This window comes from Salarias fasciatus, assembly GCF_902148845.1.
Source record: "Salarias fasciatus chromosome 7 unlocalized genomic scaffold, fSalaFa1.1 super_scaffold_4, whole genome shotgun sequence".
NCBI classification, from domain to species: domain Eukaryota; kingdom Metazoa; phylum Chordata; class Actinopteri; order Blenniiformes; family Blenniidae; genus Salarias; species Salarias fasciatus.
The window spans coordinates 23982785-24000934 of record NW_021941229.1 but is presented as its reverse complement, the minus strand read 5'-3'; the positions used below and the strand labels follow the sequence as shown (position 1 = coordinate 24000934).

Below are 18150 nucleotides of genomic sequence, written 5' to 3'. Positions count from 1 at the left end.
TTTTTAATAAATGACCAGCAGCTACAGGCGTCGCTTCATCGAATTAATCATCTGCAGGTGACACGAATTCTACCTCTCTGCAGTGTTTTACGCATTTATTTCCAGCACGCATCTTCAGAAACGGCAAAAACAATAAGGTCTGATATGAACAGTTTCAGTTTTAGGTTCTCATTCATTCATTTATTGGCGCGCCGTTGACCCACATTTGGTTTTTACTGCACATCTTGTGGTTTAGGTAATAGATGATTGTTCAGATGGTGGTAATATTCCCATCCAGGGAGTTGGGAAATCCGGGGATTTCACGCAGTTACCTCGTTATTCAGTGGAAGAATAGAAGTTGGCCAAATCGGAGTCATCACACCTTCCTGGATGTTGCGCAGGAGGTGGGATGAGAAAAGAACGAACTTAAAAAAAAAAAAAGAACTTGGACGCATCTGGAGGATGGGTTACATCCTCGCAGTTTGAGCTCAGCAGGTCTTTAAATAAAGTGACTCTGGCTTCATGAGTGGATGTGTCACCTGCCAGATGTCAGCAGCAGGACGAGTCATTCCCCGGTTTGTCCACACGGTGTCGCTCTGTCGACTTTATGTACTGTTAATTGCTTTAAGCTTTTTTTTTTAATTGAAATTTAGAAATGGAACATTTTTAGCACTTGGAGCAGCTGTAGATTACATATTAAGTTGCTGCATGTGTCTCATTTATATATATTCTTGAAATTCATGAGCTTAGTTTAATAAAAAGAGTCTTATTGACTCTTTAGACGGTTAAGAGAAACTTTTTTTTTTTTTTATTGAAAAAGTCTTACAAGTGTGTGACTGGCCTGTACACGCAACTCAGCCTCAGTTGGTGTCAGTTCGTCCACAGGAATTTTCCAGTGTGTGTGTGTGTGTGTACACCTTTGGGAAATCCTTTCAGGGAATCAATGAGTCGTCCAAGCTCATGAACAGAAATGGAAACTCCACTGGTCTTTTCATTTATTTATGTTTTCTTTCCTGAACTTTAAATCGGTGGCTGAGTTACAGAGAAGGTTTTCTGTTTGTAATAGCTTCTGGAAAAGGGAGAGAGGCAGTTTGTTTAAGGGGGTTGGGGGGGGGTTGATGGAGTGGAGGCTTAGGAAAAGAGACAATGATGGCAAAGAGTCTAAATGACATAATAACAGAGGAGTTATGGAGAGCGAGGAAAATGAGCATCGATTTACTTTCTACTCCAGATTATATAACGTCACGGCGTCTCTCTGAATGAACGCTGTTGCCACATGGGGATGTTATGCCGACGCTGCAGCAGGCATTCAGATACTGTGACTCAGTCTCTCCGTCGGTGTATTGTTCAGTCACACTGCTCTGGATCCGTCCCTTCACTATTCCTGTCTTCTCGACTTGGCTGTGCGATAGGAAAGAAGATTTGCTTGTTAACCGCAGAGAAAGAAAGATGGCATAAACAGAAGATCCCCGTCTTTGAAATCTGACTCTCAGCACAATATCCGAGTCGCACTGTCTGCTCTGCCGATGGCTCTGGAGGACGGGGTTTCTTTTTCTTTTTTTCTTTGCTTCTGAGTTGTGTTTTGCCCACTCAGCTCCGCTCTGCCTCACCTCGGGGAGTCCTGTCACGGCTCGCTGTAGCAGGATGAAAACCGCACCACTCGGGGTCAGCGTGCGGATGTCAGCCTCTCTCATTTAAATTCCCGATCATCACCAGCCGCCCTGACACAAGCGCCTCAGAACCGCCCGTATGGGAAATCCTAAAGAAGCTGCTGAGAAGGTTTTTTTTTTTAGTATTGATAATCCAAAGAAAACAGTGTGTTTTCCCAGGGAACCTCTTCCTCCACAGATGTAAACAGGCCGAGGAACAGAATAGGAATCCTTTATTTCTGTAATCTAAGCATTCATGACTCATTTTCAGAAAACAGATCTTCTCCTCAGCTGATAAGACACTGAATCAGACTGTAATCGGCCTGCGAGAAACTCACACACTCACGCACACAAACACACACACACACACACACACACACACACACATCCTGACTAGCCGCGGCCAGCTGCTGTGTGGGAATGACTGTGATGAGGCTTTATTAGCAGCTCAGAGCTGAGAGAGCAGGAGACAGACATCGCAGACATCCTCATGAGCACACACACACACACACACACACGTCATTCAGGCTGGTCGGAGAAGCAGCGGCTGGTTCATGTTAGGTCTGAGGGTTTTTTTTTTTTTTTTTTTCCCCATGGGAGACAAGACACAGGCTCTTCAGGACAGAACCAGTAAATATGTTTATGCAACGCTGACCGTCTTTCCCACATTCACGTATTTGGAGTCCGCGCCCCCCCCCGTTCGCCTGCCTCCCTTCCCTCCTGCCCTCCAGACACAGCTGTTATACACATTTCCTCCTCCGACGTGAGTGTGCGACCATGTGTGTCTGGATGACCTCCAGCGGTAAACAGTGGCTTCCCGGCCTGTCACCAGATCTGGGTCCCCCGCCGAGGCCCCCCCCCCCCCTCCCCCCCGGGCTCCACTTGCCGGTCGCCCTCTTCAAGTCGCGCCGCGCACCTGGACGTGGCGCGGCCCGCTGAGGCAGTTTCTGAGGAAAAAAGTGTGAAAAGATAAATCTGACGTGCTGGTTCTGCTTCAGAAACCACAACTGGAAGCTGTTTGTGTTTCGGGGAGGAAGGTGCTCGTGGTCGTAGTAAGTGCTTTTGCAGAATCCGGCCTCCGTTAGTTATTTACATGGTAGCTCAGTTACAGAACATATGGTTTTGTTTGGCAGTGTTTTGATGTGATAGGATTATTCAAAGTCTCTTTTTTTTTATTGTATTGGGATCTATTAGTACCCATTCAAGTCTCTTGGCTCAATGAAACCATCGACTACTTACAGGCAAATGCAGGTTTATCCACTTATTAGTGCCACTGTTGAAGAATGCACGTATTAAAAACTAGACTACATCATTTATAGACCTTTTACATAAGACTAATAAACGCAAATGCAGCTTCTTTTTTTTCATCCACCAGTAGCAAAAGGTGAAAGGCTCTGATAAAAACTGCTGACTCTATGAATTCAGAGCTCAGGTTTCAAAGTTGGACTTAAAAAAAGCGATGCTCTCTATGGAGTAAATGAACGTCGCAGCTCTGGAAAGTCCATGTCGTGGTAGGAAGGTCAATAAAACAAACAAATAATCTAATTCTTTCAATTCACCCCATGATATCATCAGCAGAAGTGCTTTCATGAAGAGTTTTGTATATTTTGGAATAAAAAAAAAAAAGCTTCTTCAAATGATGTATTGGAAGGGAAAAGATGAGTTTTTCCAAGGAAGCAGAGATCCAGACGTCTTGCCCCCCCCCATGATTTCTGGCGGGGGAATGGGCCTTCCAGTCTCATGACTGGACTCTCACTGAAAAAGAAAGACAACCCAGCCGAAACATTATGGAAACGATTCATTTGTGAGGTCGTCTGTTTTGATTTATCGGTGGAAAAAGATGCCATCGCTTGCCTGCGTCTAACCCGCCTCTCTTTTCTCCCCCACAGGAGAGCCCTATTGCTCTGTACAGTTTTATATTGTACTTGTTACCTGGGACTTACGCAAGTACACCCTGAAGGTAAGCGGCACGCCCCATGCCTGTCTCACTTTCTCACCTCTTTTTAGGTCTATGAGCGCAGGAGAGAAACCTGTCGGGCTTCTGAGAGTGCAGGGCAGCGTTCTGCAGTTATTCCTCGCCTGTTTGGTCACGGCCAAAGCACGTAAACACATTGCTGTGAGAATTGGGCCAACCGTTGCCATAACAACAGGTGTTGACTAAGCTAAGTTGAAGGAGCGAGGGAGTGATCGGCTCGTAGATTCAAAGCTTGACCGTTACTCCCAGAAACACTCCTGCCTCCTGCTTCACGTCATGATTTACAGCGTCTGCTTGACAGGCCGTAATAGTCACCATTTCAGATGAAATATGACGGCTACTGCAGAATTTCTTCATTTACAAAGCTTTTACTGAGGATTTCCATACTTTCACTTGTGTAAAAACATCAATAGACACAAAATGAAACAGCGAAGCAAAGAAAAAGGTGTCATTTTAAATGACTGCCTTCAGTAGAGAGAACTTTAACCCTTCACTTCTGTCCTGTTGCTGCTGACAGGACGTGTATTTATCATCAACACAACTCCTCGACCCTTCATGATATCTCAAAAATTCAAAAACAACCAGAAAGGAGAGACTTAGAAGTTTTTAGTGCATATACGTGGCAAATGTTGAACATCAAATCCATCCAATTTGCAGATATTTAAAGTTATTTTGGAAAACGAACCAGAAACACTTACTGTTTGAACATAGGGTTAATAAAAGCATGTTGACCTCACCGAGAACTTAAAATGAAGGCCCCCAAGCAAAAAATAGTAAGAACAAACCAAAAAAAAAGCATAACCTAATGGAAAAAATTCTCCTTGGTGTTAACATCGACCAAATCAGAGATAAAATATCTGACTGATATCGTCACATCGGCGAGTTCTGGCAGGGGAATAATCAGAAGTGGTGCAGGAGTGACTTATCTAACTGATTAGTTACTTTTCATAAGCTGTAACTGGAAAAAAAAACCCCACTTCTGTGTTTTGCTGCACCTGAGCCGGTGATACCGATGAAGTCGTTCCTCCAAAGCGGCGCCAGCGCCGTCTTCACAAACTGCCTCAAAGTAACAGAAAACGTCAGCCGTCGCAGGATTAATTGACGCTGTGAAGCCTGCTTTAGGGCAATTATAAAGCGGTGTCTGATCTTTTTATGTCTTGGGTTTGTCTTGACGTCCAGTCCTGCAGTGTGTCAGCCTCGGTGTTATGAGATTTGGAGGGTTTTCATGTAACTGAGGGACTTTTGTTTGATGTGGTTGAAGATGTATTTGGACAGCTTTTGATCCCGTCAGCCGCATTTCGTGCCACTCGGCGGTCATTTCCTCTAATGAACAGTTATAGATACAGTCCAGTGAATCGGCCCCCTCACTTCTCAAGTTATTATGATTGGGACTGACAGGGCAAACAGTTCAATAAGGCCGGCGACGCTGCGACTGCTAAACCCACGGCTGGCAAAACCAAAATGTCATCTCGTGTTCATTACACGAAGGCTAAACTTTCTTCTCAAAGTCAAACTGTGGTTTGAAGCTTTGGTTAAAAAGTCAACACTTGGTAATTTGTCTTTGCAATGCTCAAATGTAATGACTTTGTACATTTAAAACAAAATGGCCTTTTTTTTTTTTCTAAAAACAACTATTGGAGCACATGTTATTGTTGAAAACATTGTTTCTGCTTTTTTTAGATTCTTCGATCCGTCCTGGTTGTGGGTTTCTCAGATCTAAATTAGTCTAATTTATTGTTTGACTATTTGCAACCTCATAAAAAGTGGTATTTCAAGCAGGTGAGCACAGCTCCTTTTGTGACACTGGAACTGGTTGGAGGCAGTAAGCAGAGGCCGTCCTATAATCACTGGAGAGTTTTGAGTGGATCGAGTGGATCCGTATTCTGAATGTGGCAAATTAAAGGAAACGGTGAAGAAAAACACTTCTGTTGATCACCCATCAAGACACAGTGGGCTCTGAAGGATCTCTCTCTCTCTAGATCTTTTCTCTGCCAAAACTCTCCATTGAACCTTGAAGCCAACTGGAAAAATTGAGCCTTTGCAGAGTTTTCCAGTTGTAATGACCCAGCAGCCTTGTTGGGACGAACATGTTCTGACGTAATGCATCCCAGTGAGATGACTGCATTAAGAGTTTGAAACTAATAATGCATGTATAATTACTGGCGTTTCCATGAGCACGATGAAACCGTGACAGAGCTGCTGTCTCTCGCCGTCCCGCTCCTTGAGGCAGGAAGTCGTTGCCTACACTACCCAGGATGCATTTGCAGCTGATAAACACACGTTGGCTGCATTTAAAAGAGCATGTTCATTGGTCGTCTTAGTTGTTTTAGTGCTGCATATAGTTGTTTACTTTCAAATGCTGGTGATTTGTTTAGTTCTGCTTGGAAATTGTGTCCCAGTTTTGGGAGTAGATGCACTTTGAAAGCCCCACACTTGAACAATTTGTGTGCTCTATGGCTGCATAATATTCTGCAAAATAATCTTTACATGCATCGTACGAAATACTGACTGAATTGCAATAAATACACAACATAACTTCCTGCTCATTTTGAGGTCATTCTAAATTAAAGGAAGATAATTAAAAGTATTGCATGAGATAAATATTCATTTTGTGTTTGGTTTGTTGCAGTAACCACTAAAGGATCTTCTTTATTTTTTTTAAAAAAGTAACTAACTGTATTGAAGTAGTGATATTTCAGTAAAACAGCGGTGACTGTGTGTGCATGTCTTTCTCACTGCTTTTAATCTCCTTTTCTTCTTGATTCTGGCTCAGCTTTTATCATTAGAATCTCCACACGAGTGCATACCATGTTAAAACTGCTTTGGCTCGCTAGCTGGAAGCATGCAACCAATTTTCAGCAACTTCGATTCCAAATCTGATGTTGTAGGACATGCACGCAGCATTTCGCTGTGGAGATGGTTCAGAAATTAATTTAGAAAACACGCTCTGGACTGAAACTGTCCAAAGCTCTGACACATGCTCCGGCTGACTTCATGCTGTACGAGGAGTACGGTTACAGAGAGAAGAGTCCTGGATTTGGCACACGGTGGAGCCGTGGGCTGCAGACATGTGTTAAACCCAAGTCTGTAAACTATCCTCTACACATCTAAAACCACGCCATTAATAATACATGCACCAGCAAAAGTACACGTTGTACTGAGATGGAGAGATTGGAGTCGGGAGTCCACAGCCGAAGCCTCGCTGCCAGCTCCTGTTGTCCTTTACAGCAGAGGAGACCACACAGCGAGTGGATGGGCATGCATTAGACCCAACGTATGGCCGTGCTCCTGCTTTATAAAGCCCTGGTGTTTTGGGGAAAGGGAAAGTCTTGCAGTTTAATACAGAACATGGAAAAACCATAAAGAAGGAATAATAAGTCAGATGGGAAAGGCGAGCTCGTATCTACGCTATCGAAGACAGAATTCTGTGGGAATTGATCAAACATTTTGTTAAAACTTACTACTGCTTCATGTTGAATGATCTGACACCCTTTTTTGAGAATCATTACTGTAAAAAAGTTGCAATATGTTTTCTTTCAAGTGGATAGGTAGACATACGGATTAATAATCAACTTCAGTCGCAAAATTAGTTATACTGAAGAAACACCAACTTATACTATAACAGTCTATATGAATTTAACAAAAAAACAACAACAGAGAATGAATAAATAACTGAGAACAGAATCAAAAGGTAGAAGATACCTCTCTATGAGAGCAGCTCATATAACATGAACGTTTATCAAACCCATGTGTTTCCATTTTTGAACGTTCCAAACTCTTTAATGAAGCAAACCTTGTGAAATAGAAAGACAAGCATTTCATTGAGGTCGTCTCTGGCTGAGCGATGCGCCATCTGTCAGTCCCCCCTCGTCCTTCACACTTTCTTTTATCTCATCAACATTGCTCCCTCGCTTTTTGTATCTTGTCACAAGCAGGGCTTCTGTACACATGTCCCCATTAGACAAGGCCCGGTGGCCACAGGTCAGAATGAGCCCTCGGACAAAAAAGATGGCCGAGGGGCCTCGGTCTGAGATCAGAGTTCATCGGGAGAACAAGAACTGGGACTACTGACACTGGAACGCTGACATGCAGCGTTGGCTGAAAGGCTGGAAAATGTATCCCGTCGTAGCGCCTGGTGGTTTCTGTGGCCGTGTTCTGAAAGTCCAGCCGGACCGAACTGAGCAGAAGCACAGATGAAAGGAGAGATGCTCATGTCCTTCTCATTACCTGCTGAAAGCCTTAAAAAAGAAAGAAAAAAAAAACTAGGTATGAGGAAAGAAAACACTCCTGAAACCGTAACTGAGAATATAACAAACATGCAGACAGACTGACGACTGTCTTCAACAAACCCTCCCAAAACTGCTGCTTTTGTGCCTGAAAACTAGTAATCAATCAATCAAACTTTATGTGTATAGACTTTTTCATGCATGTTATTACAATTCAAACGGCTTGACAGCGTGATAACAAGACAAACCAAGTAAAGACCAGAAAACGGGAACAAAGAACAACAGTAAAATAAATAACACACACACACACAAAATGATTGTTAAGATCAAATGAAATGAAAAGTGAACAAAGCCAAGAGTTACACTCCGTTATACTTTTGTTTAGTTCTTTCAAACCTTAATTACACTCAGGTCCTCAGACTAAACGATACGCCGTCCTAAGTCTGACGATGCCACTGGAGTCCAACATCAGCAGACTAGCTTTCCTCCGATCACATATCAGTCGTCCGACGAGCAGTGCCACCTTCTTGATGTGAGCTGCTCCTTTTTGAGAATCTGTTTCAAAGCAATGAATGTGCTGCAATTTGTTGAGGCATCAAACGTCTGGCGTTGACTCCAGAAGTCGGGACGGAACCTAAACGATCAGAAAACGCACAGAACATTCAAACAGGGTCGGCGTACGACTCACACATCATCATTATCCGAGCCGGATGCCTGTTTGGACATAAACCAGTTCTGGACTAAAGTTACACTCACCAGCCGACATAAGCAATTTTGTTGCCTCAAAACCCCAGAGAGTTTATTTTTGTTTGTTTTTCCACTTTTTTTTTTTTTTTTTTTTTTAAATTTCCACGCTTTTTTCCTCCTCCTTTTCATCCTGCAGCATGTGAGCTTCGCTGGTTTGTAAGCAGGCGTTCTGTGCTGACGTTCGGAGTAAGAATAATGCCGCCGCGTCTGACGTCTCTGATCGGCGCTCTGCCTTTATCCTGCCAGGAGGTGGTATTTTAGTGAGATGACGTGAAAATCGGCGGAGAAAAAGAAGAAAAAGCCTGAGAAATGAGATTCATCACCCCCTTTGCTTGTTATTGTTGGAATTATTTGACATTTTAGTGGAAAGCAGTGCTTTTTTTAAAGACAAACACGTCTTCCAGATTTTTTTTTTTCATAGACTTGGAATAAGTTTTCTGAAAGTTGTATTTATGACCTGCAAATTTGCACAGAAAAAAATGCCAAAGCAGCTTAAATGAACCATATGATGAACCTTCAAGAAGAACAACTGACAAGATTATTACGTATCACTCACTAAACAGTTAATTTGATATTTAATCCCTGGACAGATTATTACAACAAACCCTCTGACCTTCCTTATAAAATGAATTATATTTCCACAAATATTATGTTGAACATACATATTAGTAGTTTTGTAACAACTAAAAGTTTGTAATGAGGCTAAATGCATGTGAATTTTCCTACTTTGTGCATTTTTCAATGCTGAAAAATCATATGTTGTCCACTTGTAGAGCATAGAGAAGCTATTTTTTATCAGAACTATGAATTATGATCAGCGGATTGATCTGAAGTCTCCATTCTTCAGATAAAACTTAAGATTTGTCTGCCATTGCACAAAAAGGAGTACTCGACGACAGATGTGAACTTCTTAAATAAGTCGGTGAAATCAATTGTGTGTCTCACACCTCTCTCTCCCTCCGTTCCAGATGTGGACATCCTCCAGACGTTGGGCCTTAAGGGAGAGACGGCGTCGCGCTCGGTGCCAGCAGGTGTCATTCCGTTCAGATCAGGGATCATCCTCAACCAGAGGGCCAACATCGAGGCTCCACTGCGCTCAATCCTTCCGGCGGCCGTCTGGCCCAACCTGGCACTGGTCCTGAGCGTCCGCTCGCACCGGGTCAACAGCGCTTTCCTCTTCACCCTGCTCTCAGGACGCAAGAAGCTCCTTCTTGGTCTGCAGCTCGTGCCGGGCAAACTGGTCCTCCACACGGGACCGAACACTTCAGTGTCACTGCCATATGAGCCTCACGATGGCCAGTGGCACCAGCTGGCGGTGGGAATTAACGGACAGAAAGTGACTCTATATGCCTCCTGCGGAGAGCAGAATGTTTCAGCAGACTTTGGGTGGGGCAGCGAGGAGGGACTGGCACCGGAGCTCCAGGGCTCCTTCCTCCTGGGGCGTTCAAGCCAGCAGCAAGCTTCAGCTCACTTCGAGGGCGCCGTCTGCCAGTTTGACCTGGTTCCTTCTGCACAGGCAGCTCACAACTACTGCAGGTACATTAAGAAACAGTGCAGGGAAGCCGACACGTACAGGCCTAACCTCCCCCCTCTGCTGCCTATCCTACCACGAGAGAGAAACATCACAGCTACTGCTGCTACCCCTAAACGCGCCGGCCCGGTAACCGCCAGGAAAACCACGGGGTTCAGCCTCGCCAGGAGTGTCGCCGCCGCTGCCTCGGCTGTCAGACACGCGGCCTCCTCCCAAACGGTGAGGCCGAGCCACGGCACCGTTTCCACCCCGCTGCTGGGTACCGCCATGCCGGTCACGGTCCAGCTCGGTTTGGTTTCCCCACCTCTCAAGACCAGGGCCGAAACCGTCACGGCCCCACTCAGGACAGCAGCGCCACCCACAAGACCACCGACCCCCAAGCCCACGACTTCTAAAACTACGAACCAGAAGCCCGCTAAGCCCACTTCCCCGAAGCCCACCCCTCAGAACAGCTCGAAAAAGGCAGTGACGGGAACAGACAAACAGAAGAAGCCAACGGTTCCTGCTACATCCAGCCCCAAACCCTCCAAGACACAGTCCGACTCTGTCCTCGTCAACCAAGGTGCCGTCACCAAGAAACCGCAGCCCACCGCAGCCAAGAAGCCATCTCCCAAACCCAAAGTCGCACCGTCCAAAGCCACTCCGTCCAAACCTAGCGCCAGCCCCGTCAAGGTTGTCCCTTCAAAACCAACAATATCCAAAATCACTCCCTCAAAGTCAACAATCAACAAAACTGCGGCGTCTAAAACCCCCAAGCCAGTCTCTAAACCCATTACCAAGCCAACCAAGCAGACCAGAACTACCAAGGCTCCAGTCACCGTGCGGCCGACCAAGCCTCCGTACAACCGGGTAACGCCGCCTGCTACCGACGGCTTCCTGAGCTGGGAGGTGCCGCCGACACAGTTCTCCCTGCTGGCTGGACCTGTGGGACAGAAAGGAGAAATAGGCATGCCGGTAAGAGTCTCTGTTTGCTGAGAATGAGTGTGTGTGTGCAAAAGCAGTTTAAAGAAAGGGAAACCAACACTAAGGGTTGTGTAAAGCAACAGTGATTAAGAAACTAGCGTATTTAACACGACACATTACATGAGTAAAGATTTAAAACGGCCTCCAAAAGTGTATTAGTCAGATCTTCACCAAAGTGGGTCCAGCTCTCGAAGGATTGGAAATAGGATCCTGCTGCGATAGTTGGTTAAAATGGTTCTTCGCTTCTCCCACAGAGGTGCGATCTTCCCTTTTCTTGCTTCTACTTTCTTTTCTTCAATGCACAGAAACCTGCGGGCGGGGCGTGACGTGTCAGGTCTGACGCCTTGCCGTCTCAGCACCAGATTCCTCTGTCGGAGGGTGCTAGTGGAGGTCGCACGGCCCCGTTTCAAAGCCAAGTCAAGGGTCAAAGCAGTCAGTAAACATTCGGCTTCCCAATGCGTTCGCAGAGGTGGGCCAGGCCTTTCACTGTCCCTCGACACAGGAATACTGAGCCAGCCATTTTTTTTTTTTTTTGCCTTTGTCAGAGTTCAGTCCAAGCCTCCATCAGTTCCTTTCGGGTTTATTTATGCGTTGCCAGTTGCGATACGACCGTCTCATGGCACCCTCGAGTTAAAAACCCGGCAATTCCACATGAGCAAGCAAAGCAGCCGTGGAAAGACGAAGCCTCCAGCGGATCCAGTTTCAGAGGTGGCGACTTTCTGCTTGGTGTTCGTGTCGTCTCAACCAACCACTGAGATCAAATTAAGCTCCACGTTTCATTTTCAGTAATGGATAAATTGTTACTGCTTCTGAATAAGGTGAAGTGAAATATGTGCTTTCCATACAGCTATACCAATATTTAACTTGCGAACGATAACATACAGAACTTTCATGACTTCATAAAGTGCATATAACTGCTCACCTTCTTATAGAGAAGCAGAAATTGCTCCTCAGTGTCTGAGTCTGAGCAGCAGTGTGTAATTTGCCACTGCAGACGGCAGAGTACAGTGTCTAGGAGTTACCTCTGCGCCGATGTTCGCGCCACACTTTACTGTCATTACAATGAACCAAATTACTGTCATCCCGAAAGCAGCAGCTGTTATCCTGACATAAAATGCTGTAATCTACCATCGGAAATAGATTGAATTGGAGAGTCAGTAAACAGTTGGCTTTTGCCAAAAGGACTGTCTGCACCAAATGAAAGTGCTGGCGATATGTTGAGGTTGATATTATACCAAACATATGGTCAGCTACACCGATCTGAGAAACCAGAAACATCCAGAACGGTTCAGAGCAAGAAAACAAAAATCCTTACATTTCTGCTGGACTTTCCATTGAATGTGTATGAAAGCATGTGTTTCAGATGTTATGACAGCGTCGGGTAATGTTGGACATCGTCGGGTATTTATTGAAAGTGCTCATGTGTGCATGTGCACACGTGGGTATTTGCGTGCATGTGTGTACGGCTGTACGTCTCAGTGGGTTAGTCGAGGAAGCCAGTGTTGCATCTGTTACAACACGGCTCAGATTCTTTCAAACACATGCCGTGCACATCACTCTCTTCCACCAGCACAGTATTTCACTCTCTGACAAGACTGCAGAGTCTTCATTACAGAGGTTTTCAGTCATCACATGATACATCCAGCCAGAAAAAAGGCCTGCCCAACTACAGACGTGCCATGAAGACATGTCAGTCACCTTTATTTGCTTGATGCAGGCTTTTAGATTTGTTATTGATTGCTTTAGTTACCTGAAAAATTATCTACCATCTGAGGAGGTAGGGGTGTGTTCCTCCTCCTGAAAGGCCTCAAGCTCCTCATTCAGCTTCACAAATGACTTCCTGTGTTCCTCTGCACAGCTGAATGTTGTTTACACGTCATGAACCTTCAGAGCTTCAGTTTTAATATGATAATTGTTCACCTGAGGATGTGCTGGCACCGAGAATCCATTTAATTTGAACCCGAGTGGACGGTTTTCTAAATTCCTTGCCTATGCACACTTCTGTGTTCATTTAAGTACCTGGAGGTTGCCTGTAAATAAGCACTCCCACAGCCAGGAAGCTTTAAAATGGACTTACTTTGTCAAATTACGCCACTGAGGTACAAATTTGCACTGTGTAGTTGTAGATTTAAAAGCTCATCAAATAGGAACAAATAAGAATGCCTTTTCACAGAGAGACCGTGGCTTCAGACTTTCTCCAAGGCACCACCAGCAAGTCCAAACATCCAACCTGAAAACGGCGTCTGCCATCACGTTTTCTTTGATGGAAGAATGCTCACTGATGTGGGAATTTCAAGCGACTCTCACCTCTAAAGAGCCAGAGATAGACACGGTCCAGGATGGACAGGTGCAAACAGGATAATAAACAAGCGAGTGTGAAGGAGAGCGGCTAAAGCAGGGGGTGGAGGCGTGACGACTGACAGGAGAGCGTGTTGACGCTGCTGACGGATCTTCGGGCCACCATCGAGGACGCCACCTGCAACAGTAGGGGTGGTCTCCAACACGGACGCCTCACTGGAAGGGACTGTGGAGGGGTGGCGGTCACCAGAGAGATATACTTAAGGCATGCTGTTCACAGGAAGTGGTTACAATCAAAACGTGCGACGTGTGGATGTTTAGACCTTTTTTATGATGAATTTGACTTCTGATAGAGATTCTCTTCGAAATACATTGTCGAGAGACTGAGGTAAATATTAACCATGGATAAGACGAGCTGACTTGTTCTCACTGTTTACAAGAAATGTTTGTCTTTGTCAACTTCATGAGAATTACTTAAACTAAACATTCAGTTCCAGAAATGTACATTTCGGGCTCCGTTTACACAGCTGTTCCATCGTTTTTGCATTTTTATTTCAGACACGTTTCGCAATGTTTTGAACACACTGTCTGTTCCCATGGAAACGGCAGAAATGCTGAACGCAATGCAGTCTTCATTTTGGGACACTAGTAGTTTCTGTTGTTTGTTTTTGTTATGATAGCACACACACACACACACACACACACACGAGCGCACACAGATTATACAGTATAAACATTACCAGTAGGAGTACAGAGACGTTTTTTCATGGCCAGACGGTGAAGTTGGGTTGCTGCTGTTACAGGAGAGAAAGTGGATTGGGATTAGTGACACGCTGGAGGCAAACCTTGTTGTTATCGTCCACCTACTGAGCATGTGCAGAACTATTTACTCTGGCTGTGGCGTGCATGCGCAGTAGCATTCAGAAAAACTGCATCTTCCTCTGTTTGTACAGAGATGGAGTCAGTGTGTTCATAAAGATGCGTTTTTTTTTTCCCCGTTTCCAAGTATCAGAAGTTTTTTGCAAACAGATGTCTGAACGCAGATTTACTCCTGGACCCCGAGTCGTGTCGGTCGGCCTCGTCGGCCAAAGTAACCACCGGCGTTCTGTTTTCCCTCACTTCTCCTTTTCCTCTTTTTTGATTAAAAGAAAACGCCAGCCTGATAAAGACACACAGAGGCATTGAGTGGCGCAGGAAATGACCTGTTATTTCTAGTGTTTCTACGGTTTCCTGCCGCGCGGGCTCGGGACGTCTTGACGGATCAGGCCGAGCTCTCATCACCCTGAGATGGAATTGCTTCGGAGGGGAAGAGGTGTCACCTTCTCGACACAGTGCAGCCTGTGTGATGCAGCCGTGTTCGCTGCGGGCGAACAGGGGCTCAATGCCCCGACCAGCTTTGACAGAGCGTTGCAGATAAAAATGTCTTGGGTTTTTGAATCGGGTGGTTTTCATGCGTGGCTGACTCGGTGATCTCTCTCCAGGGACTGCCGGGACCTCCAGGGAAGACGGGCCTGCCAGGCAAGAGGGGTGATCGAGTAAGTCTCCTTCAATCCCTCACAGCCACATCAAACACACTCCCATCTGTGGATCGACTGTCTCGGACTCCGTTCTCGATGCATACATGCATACTGTGTGCACTGTGTCCTTTACTGCCGCCGAGCGAAGGTTCGAGCTCAGATAATAACCGCCTCGGCAGAGACGTGGTTCAGAAACCCAGACAAGCGAAGACATTTAGTTTTGTGTCTCTCTTTGAAGCCTAAAAGGTAAACTCTTGGACTTTTTTTTCCCCTGCAGTTTCAGTCATAATCTGCAAAGCCAGGCTTTGAAATTCCTCCTGTCAGGCACGTGACACACGCAAACTCTCTCCAACTCTGACACACAAAGTTTTTCTATGCAGGCAGATAGAGCGTATTCACCATAGGCCTGCGAGTGCTGACCTCCCACCCCTACGCATAAACAGGAAAGCTCCTATAAAGACGGCCTTTCAAAAGGCTGCCTGTGCCACAGGATGCCTAATAAAAGCACTGTAAACAGACAGAGAACACATGGCTCCGCTGGACTTTCTTCTCCTGCTGCAGCAGGCCGCGCTAACACTTCAGAGGAATCCCATTCCCCACTGATAAAAAGCCTCTTTTTCTTTCTTTTTTTTTTCCCAAGGAAGCTCAAGAGATATAGTCTCATTCAAGAGTTTTCTTTCTTCCTCCTGTTTCTCTTTGTCCCTGACATATGGACACTGACACTGCTTTGAACTGTATAAACAGAGCCTAGAAGTGTTTCTGATTCGGACCAAACTCAGCTGTTCGTTCCGGCTCCCATGCTTCCCTTGATTTCTTGGCGTTAGCAGTTTTAGCGTTTGCAGCGAATTCCCTATGCATACCACCATAAGCAACGTCCCATTTATCATTGCAGCTGACTATCTGGATGCATGCGCCCGGTGTTTTGATATTTGTATTGCTCTTTACTCTGTGTTTACATCTCCGTCTGAGTCTGAGAAACCCTTAAGCTAAAGTCTCTGTGATCCCCCACCACAATAGATGTATAAAGAGGTCTTTGTGTGGCTCTGATTAAAGCTATTTAAGCCCCATCAGCACCTCCCATTTCATCTGTAGTCACAGTTCCACAGCATCGGGCTCACGTAGGTCTATCTCCTGTGATCTCAATCAAACGTGCCTGGAGTTACACTTCAGTGGGGATTAAATATATGTGCACCTTTTCAAGGTAGTTCAAAATGTCTGCATCTGAGGGTGAAGAATAAGAAAACTGCGCTCTGTAACCTGACGTAACCCCAACGCCTGGCCCGGTTTGGACGGTTCAACTTTAACTTGTCCTTGGTAAAAGCTCCGCCGTCCGTGTCAAACCTCGTCCATCAGCACTCCGCATCGACCAATCGCCTCAAACCGATTGACATCCCGGCGGTTCAGACGCGGCCTTTTGTCCGCCGCCGTGAAGCAGCTGCTGAGCCGCCGGCAGCTTTGTCAGTGGAGGTGGTCGGTTTGCAGAGCGCAAACAATGAAAACAAGCCTTTTCAATAAAAAAAAAGCACTTGTAAAGGCCGTCGGGTTTGATGCCGGCGGGTCACTCGCAAACGCACCACCAGCGTCTGACCTCATAGTCATTGTGTTTAACGCACACACACGTTAGTGCTCACACGGCCAGTGTGTGTGTGTGTGTGCACACCACAGCGCTAATCCCACAATGTTTAGCACAGACATATGTGGCTATGTTTATAACCAGCCTATATAAAGAGGGAGAGGATTAAGGAGTTTTTTTTTTTTTTGTCAACAAGAGCATTTTTCAAGTTTAATTACAGCTGTCATGTGTGTGTGTGCAAACTGCTCTTACACAGATTTACACACATGCAAACGCGCACAAGCTGTGCAGACGATCCCCTCTTGTCCAGATGAGAGTGTGGTTTCAATTTGGACTAAAGCAGTCCGCTTGTTTATCACTAAAGAAATTACCTCCAAACCTGAATTTCAGCCTCGGGCTGCAGCCCAGCAGCCGGCGAAGCAGGAGTCGATCAGACGCTTCGTCCTCTGCGAGAAGCCCTCCGGCTGACGGAACCTCCGCCGGAGTTTTCTACGATTCTCTCTATGAGCCTCGGATTACTGGAAGTCTGTGTGATGACACAGAGCACCATTGAGCCCAAGAAGCACCACCCATGAACCTTGACCTCTGATCCCACGCATGTGAGTGCGAGATGCCGTAACGATGGCAACGGCGGCCGGTACAGAAGCTTCTGGTCGGCGTCCATGAATAGGCCGGGCTGAGCTTTTTTTTTTTCTCGAGTTTGTGGGTGTGTGTGTGTGTGTGTGTGTGTGTGTGTGTGTGTGTGTGTGTGTGTGAGGGCGACGGTGGTAGAAGGGTGTGAGAGGAAACGTGGACGCGTCACGAGAGCACAGGGCCTTTATCTATAGCAGGGCTGGCTGCGCGTATTCGTCTGGAGCCCGGCAAGTCAAAAGCCTCTTTGTTTGGGGGGGAAAAAAAAAATCTCTGTCACCCATCTTTCCTCAGGCTTCCCCTCTGAACCTCTCCTCTGTCACTAAACAAACTCCCCCCATCCTCCTTCACCTGCGCTAGCACAGATTCCAGATGGGCACGCACAAACCCAAAAACCAGGACTATAAACCATTCACCAACAAATACTTGCGCTAATCTCTGCCGGAGGCCGTGCGCTGGCCTGGTTTGGTAACGTCAGGCAACTGATCAACTTTTAATGCTCCTTGAAATCCCCAAAGTGTGCATGGGTTTCTGGAATATTAATGTAATAAGCTCCAGGATTGTAAAACTCACAGAGCGTAGTCAAATTCCCTCATTTTTCAATGCTTTTTGGAGCTTTAAGACATTTCTTAACACCAGATTTTCACTGCTTTGGCATAAGATAAGCCCGAGGTTCCCACAGTCGCTCTTTAATTTGTCCTTTGCCTTTATGACCTGTTATAGTTCTTGTTGCACATTGTGTTAAAAACTAGTTTGGATTACTTACTTTTCCATTTATGATGTACTCCAGATTACTGTTTGAGGAAGTTTGCAGTTCATTCGTTGTGTCTGCTTTTGTAATTATGAAGTTTTATTGTGATTTCTGTGGGATCTGTCTGCAAATTCCTCTGTTTTCTCTCTTGTACAAGTGAGGCGTGCTCGTAAGAGTTTAACAAACGAGGAAATCTTTCCCTCGATCCTTTAAGGCAAAGTTTCTGCTGTGTGTTTATGTATTTGTGTGTGTGTGTGTGCGCGCCGATCTTTAATTATGAAGACATCCCAGCGGTTTCACATGCTCTCTTG

At 45.6% G+C, this 18150-nt stretch overlaps 1 pseudogene; it reads left to right on the top strand.

Annotated features, from left to right (window-relative positions):
- Positions 1 to 18150, top strand: part of LOC115383146 (collagen alpha-1(XXVII) chain B-like) — a 67902-nt pseudogene that overhangs the window by 989 nt on the left and 48763 nt on the right.